The sequence below is a fragment of the Pocillopora verrucosa genome, chromosome 14 (genome assembly GCF_036669915.1).
Source record: "Pocillopora verrucosa isolate sample1 chromosome 14, ASM3666991v2, whole genome shotgun sequence".
Taxonomy (NCBI): Eukaryota; Metazoa; Cnidaria; class Anthozoa; order Scleractinia; family Pocilloporidae; genus Pocillopora; species Pocillopora verrucosa.
This window is the reverse complement of record NC_089325.1, coordinates 15,783,964-15,795,898: the sequence shown is the minus strand read 5'-3', so window position 1 is coordinate 15,795,898 and position 11,935 is coordinate 15,783,964.

Here is an 11,935-nt window from a genome sequence, read left to right as displayed (position 1 = left end):
CGAAATCAACTGAGACATGCGAGACAAGTTGGGACGTGAAAGAAATTAATATGCCGCTTGAACAAAGGTTTTAATTACTTTATTCACTAGGAGACGTTTTGCACTTATATTCGCCATATATAATGTAATAATATAATGTATTTTCTTAAACATGCAAATGATTCTTAGATCGTCCATACCAAACTGTCCACAAATACAAGTAGGATAAGCGACTAAATTGTATTACTGTCCTTTAATATAAGATCTACAGGATCAATTAAATATCATGATCTTGCATTAGGAAACCATCCGACGGAGAAAACAGATATATCGCAATATGAACAAATGGTTCATGTAGTTAAGTGTGTGGCACTTAGATCTTAATTGAACACTCCACAGTGTTCCCTACATGCATATTCAATGATCATCCTGTCTATTTTCTGAGTATAGGGATTTAAATACATACATACACACACACACGCACAGCCATAAATAATTATATATATATATGTATATATAGTGCTCAAGCTTTTCTGCTGTATGAGACAAAGTGTACGCTACTTGAATGGGTCTGAAGGGAGCTGTCTCCGTTGGAGCTCGTGGTCGTTTGCATTCGGTATTTCTCTTGCAAACCTGATATTCTGCGATTGAGGTAATTACAATAAAAACATTGCTTAAGGCCGTTGCGGTAGTTCTTGCCGAAGATAAAACAAATGCAGGGATTTACCGCACTCCACGAATGCATAAGAAATAAACAAATAAATTGGATAACTGTCTGAAATGCACAAATGGGTGGCGAAATATTGCACGAGATAGTAAAGTAATTATTTTGTACAATTCCTCTCCGCTTAAAGAACTGAGTATATGCCCAAAATTCGCATTTCCATTTCAATTATAATGAATTATTTTTAGTTTGTGCGCACAAATATTGCAACTTCTCCTTTTTAGTGGGCACGGTCAATTTTAAATAAACGTCATCTTTTTTTTTTTTTTTTTTTAACGCAGCTACCATCTTAACGCGCGGGGCTGACATAAATGTATTTCGTATTTAATTGAAGAACAACAACGGGGAAAAGGCGCTTTTCGGAGATAACCTATAAGGGAACTTGCTATCGATTACTAGCTTTAGTCCCTCTTTCATCGGGCGTGTGCATTGGCACAAACGTCCTTTAATCTATCTCCTTTTCAACTTATATAGTAACAACTTTTACATGCGTCTGCATGCCGCTACATAAAACTGTCATATAAGTTGCAAGTGTTCATAGCACAATTTGGATTTTTACTTGACTGCTACGTGATAAATACACCGACTTAAGAAAAAAAAACCTCAAAACAACACTAAAAGTACCGTGGGTTACAATAATAATTATCGACGTACTTAAGGTGTTTTAGAACGCACTTTTCCCATTCGATGTAGGAGACCTCTTTGATGTTAATTCAAAACTTCTAGAAGCAAGAGCATCCACCATAAAAGTCGCATCTATACGCGTCTATATATTCAGTGGAGAAGAATGCTTAAACCGGCCATTTTAATTTGTTCAAAAACGATAAAGGGTCTTTCCTTAACAATACTGTACAGGCGCTGCTGAGGATGCATAAAAAGAAGAAGTGTGAGATCAAACAGTTTTTTCGAGGAGTTTCCCAGAGTGCCACTTGGTAAACTCCTGCAGAAGGTTTATTTCTTCTCTGCTGAGGACTCCCAGCGACGAATTTCCAGGTACCTGGATTTAAATACAAGCTTGATAAGAAAAATTAGTAGGCGCTTACAGGATGGCTGCCCAAGAAACCTTCAGGACAGGCCAATCACGCCCTTTGGACTGGTGTAAGATGCAACGAGAGTAAATTCAACAACTAATCAAAGCTAAAAATCACTATTTTTTCAAGTATATACTAACACGGGAAATAGCGTCGTAGATCGCCTGCACTCGGCCTGCACTCAAACTTTGAACATCCTTTGCTAATCGCCTCCGAGCAACTTGCCCACTATTGGCACACAAAAATTATGGCAACCATTTATAGCAGGAATAAATGAGTTTAAAAAAATCACCTTTTTGTGCCATATTATATTACTGATATAGTATATACTAGGCAAATGTTCACCTCCAATCATTTCAATATTTTTGAGATATAAATATTTTCATAACCTTACTGTTCCTTAATTTTCTGGAACATGTGGTTCGCAAGCCGAAGTAGGTGGGAATGTGACAACAAAAAGCACTCAGGGCGCTTTAATATCAAAATTATTTCATACAGGTGAATGATAATTACACATAGCTGGGATAAAGCCTAAAGCAAAATATTAATGGGACAAAAATCATCCATCTGAAATATATATATTTTTTCATTATTTCAGAACAACTGGGGAAGACGTGCACAAAGGTACACATGGGTTTTTGGGATTGTTACGACGCAACATTTACCTGCAAAAAGCTACTTCGATGAAGTGGAAAGACGAGATATGGCCACCCTCCATCCCATCATTTCAAGGTGTGTTCTCCCTGGAACCGAAGTGCACTCGGATGACTTGGCCTCCTACCGGCAGACGGACCAAAGAATTAACAACATAAGTGCACATCAAATGATTGTCCACCGACTCAACTTCGTTGACCCAGTCACTATGGGGTTGACACCCAAGAAATCGAATCCTGCTGGAACAGTTTAAAATTGGGCCAGAAAACACGCCGGAGGATAAGGAGGGAAGACTTGCAGTCCTACCTCGACGAGCAAATGTGGCGTCGGTGGAGAGCGGGAACCGCTCAGCAATCCATGCAGAACTTTTTGGCCGTTGTAGCCAATCAATATCTAGTTGATAATCCGGTTTTGTATATACGCTACGGTTTTTACTTTCAGTTTTGGGAGAGACAGGTAAATAAACAATTAAGCTCTGTCCAATTTTGTCACTGTTTGAAATTAAGCTTTTCAGATCTTTCACAAAAATTTGAAAATATTGCTAATTACAAGTCTGAGTTGAAAGGTATTGGTTTATACTACCAACAGCTTAGACTTTGTCTTTCCATTTGTAATTCAATTTACTGACTAGACAAGTGAAGTTATTTTCAGTGAGTATATCTTATCCTGCCTCGATGAAAATCAAAGAAATATGACAAGTTCTAATTTAATTCTGAATTTTATGTGTAATCTGAATTGCTTTTGACATCATAGCTTCTACACGAAGATATCCGACAGCAATGGCAACTGCAAATGCAAGAGGATCAACATCTGGTATGACCCCAGTTTTGTCTTACTTTTTCAATTTACTTTTTGTATTGGTGTTCTAAATGTGTATATGGGTGTATATAAGGCGATTATAATTTAAATCAAATGTTACTCAACAGATGAGAGCTCAGACTTGTCAGATGAGTCAGATTCAAACCATGGCGGTGAGTTGGTGCAATTACAGTTTCAATTGATCTTGATGAAGATACTCAATAAATTAAATAAGAGAACACTTAATCGTTTCTCGTCTAGCTGGCTTATAACACTCCCAAGAGGAAAACTCATTTAAATCGTATTTTTATTGTAAACTGCTGTCATTAAGCTTTCTTCTGATGTAAAGTTTGCAAGAATTTATACGAAACTAGCATAAAAACAAGTGTTTTCATGAACGACACCCCTGAAAGTGGAAAGTAACCTTAAGTTAATTTAAAGAACTTTCACAATTCTGACATGGACCTGATCTTGATGTCTGCACCTTTTCCTTGGTTAGGCCACAATGCAGGACCATCTGTTGTATCATCTGACTCAGAAGATGACATTAATGGTGAGTAAAAGGATGTTCAAGTAAGTCAAAACTGTAGATTAAGGAAGCACTTTTTTAGTAACCCATAGCTATTCGTTCCAGTTCCAGTTAGCCATATGTATATTTAATGAAAAAAACACCTACTAATCTGAGTCACATCACTCAAGAAACTCATAAATAATGGACTTATAAAGGCACAACTACATATGAAAATTAGTGATGAATCTGTATCATCCTGCAGGTAAAGGAAATAATGATTTGTGACATTATCACCTATTACATCAAAGTAATTCCTATCTTTCTTTTTCTTTTTTGCAGAAGTGATAGTTTACTCAGAAGAGGCTAGACTCTGTAAGCTCACCTTGATGTCTCACTAAATGGATATCAATTTCCTTAATGCCTGTACCATGCTATCTTCCTTTTTGCCATGCATCTGTTGTGAGAAAGATTACAAGAACCATTTTTACCAAAGCCAATGCATCTCTGTGTCAGTACTTTGGGAGGTCATATCCTAGCAACCACAATGCCCCAGTCATTTAGCTTAATAAGACTAGAAATTGTCATTTACATTATTCTTTATCAATGAACTAGTATACCTGTTTTAATTATTATTTTGTCTTTCTAGATGGCTATGTCACTGATGATTTTTCAACATCAGGAGTGATAACAGGTATGATTGTGATGAGTTTACCTCAGATAGTGCATGACAAACTGAGCAATGAAAGCACAGGTAGTGTATAATGCTACTGAATACATTCATACATCACTAAATCACTTTCCTCATGGTTACCCATTTCTTATAGGTGAAGGTGTTCATAGCAGGACCACTGAGGTGCTGCAATGTATCAATATTTTAGAGGACAGAGGGCAAAGCACAGCCATTTCATTTCTGATCCACTCTTTTGAAGAGGTAATTAGCTTGTTTATCAGTATGTAGGAAAAACCCACATAGAATGAGATGTGATCACAATCACGCTCATACCCTACCCTTTGATTGGCAGGAAAAAAAGAAAGTTTGCATGTTAAAAAAAAAAAAAAACCAAGAGCTACAAACTAATCTGTCAAACAAAACCCGTTTCTCCCTTTGATTACCTGCTGTGGGAAAATAGCTGTAAACAATTCAAATAGTACACTCATGTTCATGCACATATCTTACTGAACTGTTTCTCTTGTTATCTTAGTTCACATGGCAAGGAACAGAGGATGGTCGTATAATGGTGGCTGTCCTTTTGCCCTTCAGCTGTCCTCTTGCTAGCAAGAGAAGATTGGTTAGGTTAGTACACTAATGTGTTTGCTTTTGTTTCCTCATTGATTTTTCTCTGCCTACTCTGCCTCCACATTTGTTTAACTCAGGTGTATTTGATGTTTATTAACCTTCTCTGTATTTACTTTTTCAAGCATGCTCAACACTGTGGCAAACAGCCCACATATTTACTTCTGGATTGCCAAAGACAGCAGCCATGAAGCCCAGAAAGGTAGCTAAACCTAGTCTTTAGCTCAGAATGCAAAAGCAAATGCACCCAAGTGTTAATTTTAATTAGTTTATTTTTTTGGAGTATTATTGTAATAATTGTAATTATCATAGTTATCACTGTTGTTATTGTCGATATATCAAGATGATTTTGCAGATGTTATTATTAGCACAAGAGTAATTGTACCTTTAATTGCAGTGAGAGTAAAATATGGCGTTTCACAAAGCCCTGGCATTGTTGTATTTGTTCTGGCCCCATGTCATAGCAGAAACATGCCACAGTGCGTGGAAATCTTTGAGGGTAAACATGAAAAATTTGAAATTTGAAATCTATATTGTGATTATATGAATGACACCTTTCATTTTTTAAAGTGTATCATTTGTCATTAAGGTCATGACTGGGGTAGAATAATTTGCTAGCTCCTCTGTTTCCTTCACTAGTAGTCTGATTATCCATTGATTGTTTATGATGCACAAAAAAAACAAACAAACAACAAACAAAAAAGGAATGTGGATGTCTCAAAGACATTTTCTTTTTTTCTAACTTCCATGTGCAACAAATACAAAATTTCCTCTGAAAGAATCTCTGCGAAGTCTTCAATAATCATACCTACAACAAGAATAGCTTCAATCTATTAGTCTTTTTAACACCAACATGTTTTGTACCTTGTACCTTACAAGAATCAAACTTGGATTGTGCGGGCCTTCAAGAGTCCATTGGCAGAGCACAGGCTCTATATTCCGCAATGAGGGATGAACGGTATGGATTGAAACTTTTCAGCTATTTATGTATTCACAATTAAAATGATTATTAAAACTTAAAAAATGGGAATGAAAGGTACTGACACAGGTACTTCTTTCAACAGGAAAAAGTTGGATGACTGGCGGAAACAAAGACAAAGTCAAGAGCTACAGTACCAGGTACACAATATCCCCTAATTTAGAATTCAATTTGAAAGGATACACTTACAAAATCACATTATTTTAATTTTACTCCCTAATATACCCATTAGAACACTTTAATTTTCATAACAGGCATTACAGTCCAGCCCCAGCAATAGCACTAACATTGCTAGCAGCTCCCTGGGAACCAGCTCCAACAATACCGTAAACAATCAGGATGAAACTTCTGTAAGTTACCATCTGCTTTCTCTCTACTCTTAAGTTTTAGATACATATAAGGTTTGGAAAAATTAAGAATGACATGTCCTCTATTAGTTATCTCAAAAAATTAATAATCTAATGTTATGTCAAGAGTATACAGTGACTTTCCATTTAAATATACCTAAGCAAGCCAGCTTGTTTTATAATTGGGTGCACTGTGTCCAGCTTTCTCTCAACTCTTAAGCTTAGGTTCATGTAAGGTTTGAAAAAATTAAGAATGAAATATACCCTTGTTATTTATCTCAACTAATTCATAATCTAGTTATGTCAATTGTATACAGTGATTTTCTATTTAAATAACTATACCCACATATGTTTATTTTATAATTGTGCGCACTGTGATGTGCCTTATCTGTCGTAATAATATCCATCATAATAATATTTGTCTTTACAGCAAACAAGGGCTCAACGCAGGGGGAGGGTGACAGCACCACCAACTAATGGTGGTGGAACAACCATTGGCGTCCATATCAACAATGGAAAAAAGTTCTCCAGGGCTTTTGAGAAAAATGCCTTTTTCCAGGTAAGAATATAATATAATATTTGCTACATGATGATGGTGGTGATAGTAAGTGATGCATGTTTTCTTTTTTTGGTTATATGAAAACAATAAACAGGAAGTCTATGACTGGATTGGTTCGCTTGTTGAAGTACCGCTCCACTTCACACTACAGCGAGGAAGGGAAGTGGTGAGGCACTCTGATCATCTACAAGGGGACGAAGTCCTGGACCTTTTAGAGAGGGTATGTTTCAATCAGAACCCACTTTAATTTTTTCAATGTCTTAATATAACACATTCCCATTCAAAACACATTTAGTTCTAAAGATGATTTAACTCTTACTTATGTAAATTCTCTAAAATTATTAAACACTTAAAAACAGCGTGAGCTGGGGTAGCATAATAAGTTATTTTATGTGTCTTCGTGACAGACACTTTCATTGCTATGGTCTAATTTGTTTTTTTTTTGACAAATTTCAGAACACTGAAGAGATGACTAACTTGGAGCAGTCACTGGTAGGTGCAAAAGTCATAAATTAAAAAATAGAGGTTTAATTCTCGATTTCAGATCTGAACCCTTTAACTCCAGAGATCTGATTACGAATTCTCCCCTCTCGTTGCTACACATTTCCTTGTAAACCACTTGTGAGAATTTGGTGTTTTTAAATCAACGTAACAACATCTACCTGATAAGTTTAGGTATTCTCATTACTTGTTAGCTAGATCATGAAGGAATATTATAGGGAGAAGTTAGAGGTTAATCACTCCTGGGAGTTAAAGGGTTAAATGATGACCTCTGTTTTTATTTGTAACTGTACTTATTTTAACATTGATCTGGTATCCTTACAATATTCCCCTTTCCTAATACCTCCAGGGCCACTGTTGACCAGCTCTTCCTAAGCCCTGTCCAGTGTGACCTGGTATCCTTAGATCATTCCCCTTCGTAATCCCTCTGGGGCCACTGTTGACCAGCTCTTCGTGAGCCGTGTCCAGTTGGACCTGGTATCCTTAGATCATTCCCCTTCGTAATCCCTCCGGGGCCACTGTTGACCAGCTCTTCGTGAGAAGTGTCCAGTTGGACCTGGTATCCTTAGATCATTCCCCTTCGTAATCCCTCCGGGCCACTGTTGACCAGCTCTTCGTGAGAAGTGTCCAGTTGGACCTGGTATCCTTAGATCATTCCCCTTTGTAATCCCTCCGGGGCCACTGTTGACCAGCTCTTCGTGAGAAGTGTCCAGTTGGACCTGGTATCCTTAGATCATTCCCCTTCGTAATCCCTCCGGGCCACTGTTGACCAGCTCTTCGTGAGAAGTGTCCAGTTGGACCTGGTATCCTTAGATCACTCCCCTTTGTAATCCCTCCGGGGCCACTGTTGACCAGCTCTTCGTGAGAAGTGTCCAGTGCGACCTGGTATCCTTAGATCATTCCCCTTTGTAATCCCTCCGGGGCCACTGTTGACCAGCTCTTCGTGAGAAGTGTCCAGTTGGACCTGGTATCCTTAGATCATCCCCCCTTGTAATCCCTCCGGGGCCACTGTTGACCAGCTCTTCGTGAGAAGTGTCCAGTTGGACCTGGTATCCTTAGATCATTCCCCTTTGTAATCCCTCTGGGGCCACTGTTGACCAGCTCTTCGTGAGAAGTGTCCAGTTGGACCTGGTATCCTTAGATCATTCCCCTTCGTAATCCCTCCGGGCCACTGTTGACCAGCTCTTCGTGAGAAGTGTCCAGTTGGACCTGGTATCCTTAGATCATTCCCCTTTGTAATCCCTCCGGGGCCACTGTTGACCAGCTCTTCGTGAGAAGTGTCCAGTGCGACCTGGTATCCTTAGATCATTCCCCTTTGTAATCCCTCCGGGGCCACTGTTGACCAGCTCTTCGTGAGAAGTGTCCAGTTGGACCTGGTATCCTTAGATCATTCCCCCTTGTAATCCCTCCGGGGCCACTGTTGACCAGCTCTTCGTGAGAAGTGTCCAGTGCGACCTGGTATCCTTAGATCATTCCCCTTTGTATTCCCTCCAGGGCCACTGTTGACCAGCTCTTCGTGAGAAGTGTCCAGTTGGACCTGGTATCCTTAGATCATTCCCCTTTGTAATCCCTCCGGGGCCACTGTTGACCAGCTCTTCGTGAGAAGTGTCCAGTTGGACCTGGTATCCTTAGATCATTTCCCTTCGTAATCCCTCCGGGCCACTGTTGACCAGCTCTTCGTGAGAAGTGTCCAGTTGGACCTGGTATCCTTAGATCATTCCCCTTTGTAATCCCTCCGGGGCCACTGTTGACCAGCTCTTCGTGAGAAGTGTCCAGTTGGACCTGGTATCCTTAGATCATTCCCCTTCGTAATCCCTCCGGGCCACTGTTGACCAGCTCTTCGTGAGAAGTGTCCAGTTGGACCTGGTATCCTTAGATCATTCCCCTTTGTAATCCCTCCGGGGCCACTGTTGACCAGCTCTTCGTGAGAAGTGTCCAGTGCGACCTGGTATCCTTAGATATCCTGGTATACTTTGACCAGGCTCTTCTTATGTATTCTTAATTTTTTTTTTCAAAATCCAGCTAGACAGTAAGCTCTATACGTTGTCCCCTTACCCTTCTCCTCATCCCAAAAAACTGTTATGAAGTATCCCCTAACCTTAACTCTAACCTGATGTTTTTAATTTGTGGTTAATATTAATACTTAATCGGATACTTCATGACAAATGTCATTTTTTGCTATGGTTATTCCCTACAATGTAAAGCTTTTTTCCTGATGAATTGCCCCACCCCCCAGCCTTCCTTGTCCCCTTAGTCCACTCATGTATTCTGCAGTGTGCTTTATTATTTTTATTTTTTGTTCATTATAATGATGGTAATAACTCGATCATTCTTCAGACATTAATTTGAAAAGTAATTTGGGTTTGTTAGCTGTGAGATTTCTTCACTGTTCCAGGATTAAAAAAGTTAAGAATCAAATGATTTATGACTCAATTTCTTATGGGTCCTTTTAATCTTCCTGGGTGTGTTGCAGCTGGCCTTTCAACTTGTTCTCTAGTTATTGATAAAAGCAAGAAGGACATCATTTGTGGAGTTATCTTCCTCTCCAGAGTTGATGGAATCATTGTCATTCTCATTGTTACTATTTGTATGGCTTTCACTTTGCTCTACTTATCTTCAGCTATGTTGGGGTTTTCACTGTCTTGCAAGGATTGTTTACATGTTAAATCTCTTTCCTTCAGTTGTGTTTGCAAACCAGGGCCTTCAGGATTCATTTGGAAAAGCCAATACCTTGCAAAAACCTCCACTGTGTAGTTCTTATTGTTGTAGATATGTTAGTCAAGTCGATGTTTCTTGAGGCACTTTACCCCCTCTTGCAAAATTGTTTACCTTTGTACATTCTTCAAACCAATCTTTCCCAGCATAATCAGGGAGACTTTTTCCTGTGTTTTTGTGGTGGTTTCTTTTTTGTTCTCCTTTGGCTGCTCTGCTCTTTTCTTCTTGTTGAACCGCATCACCTTGATATGCTGGAGGTTATCAACCACACATGTTGCCTTCGTGATCCCTTGCTTTTCAATTTTGAGGCAAGGATAACAATTTCCTCACTTCTTGCAGAGCAGATGAAGTGTGTCGAGTTCAGGATGTTAAATGCAACACAGGATACAGACACTTGGAGAGAGAAGCCAAAGTTATTGAAGCATATTCAAGAAATCTGCGAAGACACCACATCAGAAAGAGAAGAAGTAATAAAGAAAACTATCGAAAATCGAAAGGAAAAAGAAAAGGTTCGAAATCGACATGTTACTAGAACAAAGTAATTGAGGCGGAAACCTGGGTAATAATCTTCCAATATGTTTACTGCACCCTCCTTGCCTTGCTGTCCCTGAAAGAGAGTAGATGTTGAGAGTTTTTTGCTTGCTGTTTGGTCAAGATGTGACATACCTCGCACAGCTCTTGTGAAGATATCATTTCAGTTATGCCAAGAAAGCAGAACTACCACAAATATCAGGCAAGAACTTAGCAATAAAGTCAAGATGTGACATACCTCGCACAGCTCTTATGAAGATACCATTTCAGTAATGCCAAGAGGGTCGAACTACCTCAAACCTCAAGAAGTCAGAGATTAAGAGTACTCCTTCATGTATCCTGAAGAGTATGGCATAGATGAGAAGTACAAAAGCAACTCTCACAGATGCACAACAGTGAGGAAGAGCTTGACAATGCTAAAGATGAGGGATATTGCGCACATCTAACCCGATAAAATGTCTTTTAATAAGAGTACCTAGCTTTGAAAATTGTTGTGATGGAAACAGCCATATAAGTGCAGAACACATATTATTAAGCTGACAAAAGCATATAGTACATGTAGTGTTATCTAAACAGTACAAAATCCATGTAAAATCCACAATTGCTAAGATACTTTAAAAATTGTTGGGATGAAAAGTCATGCAAATGCAGAGGATGTATAATTATATGAGCAGAAGCATGTTTCTATACTTTTTGTTTGTTTCTGAACATGTAGATATATCAAAATAATATGAAATCATGTAAACTCTACAATTACTGAGATACTTTGAAAATTGTTGGGATGGAAACAGTCATGCATATACTTTTTGTTTATTTTTGAACATGTAGTGTTATCTAAATAGTGTAAAATCATGTAAACTCTACAGTTACTCAGATACTTTGAAAATTGTTGGGATGGAAACAGTCATGCATATACTTTTTGTTTATTTTTGAACATGTAGTGTTATCTAAATAGTGTAAAATCATGTAAACTCTACAGTTACTCAGATACTTTGAAAATTGTTGGGATGGAAACTGTCATGTATATACTTTTTGTTGATTTTTGAACATGTAGTTTCACATAAATAGGATACAAAACTCTACAATTACTGAGATATTTAGTGTGACCTCCCTCCTTCCAACATTTGATTTAGGGGGATGGTTCCCCCTCAAAGCCATTATTTTTCTGTAGACTCGTCTCGGACCCAACCCCTCCCACCTCCTCAACCCTAAGGAGTCCAAATTGTATGAAAGTGTTCATAAATGGGCCATTAGATTATTTAAACTCTCTGGATAATACTTCCCAGCGGCACCTACACGAGGGTGATATGCC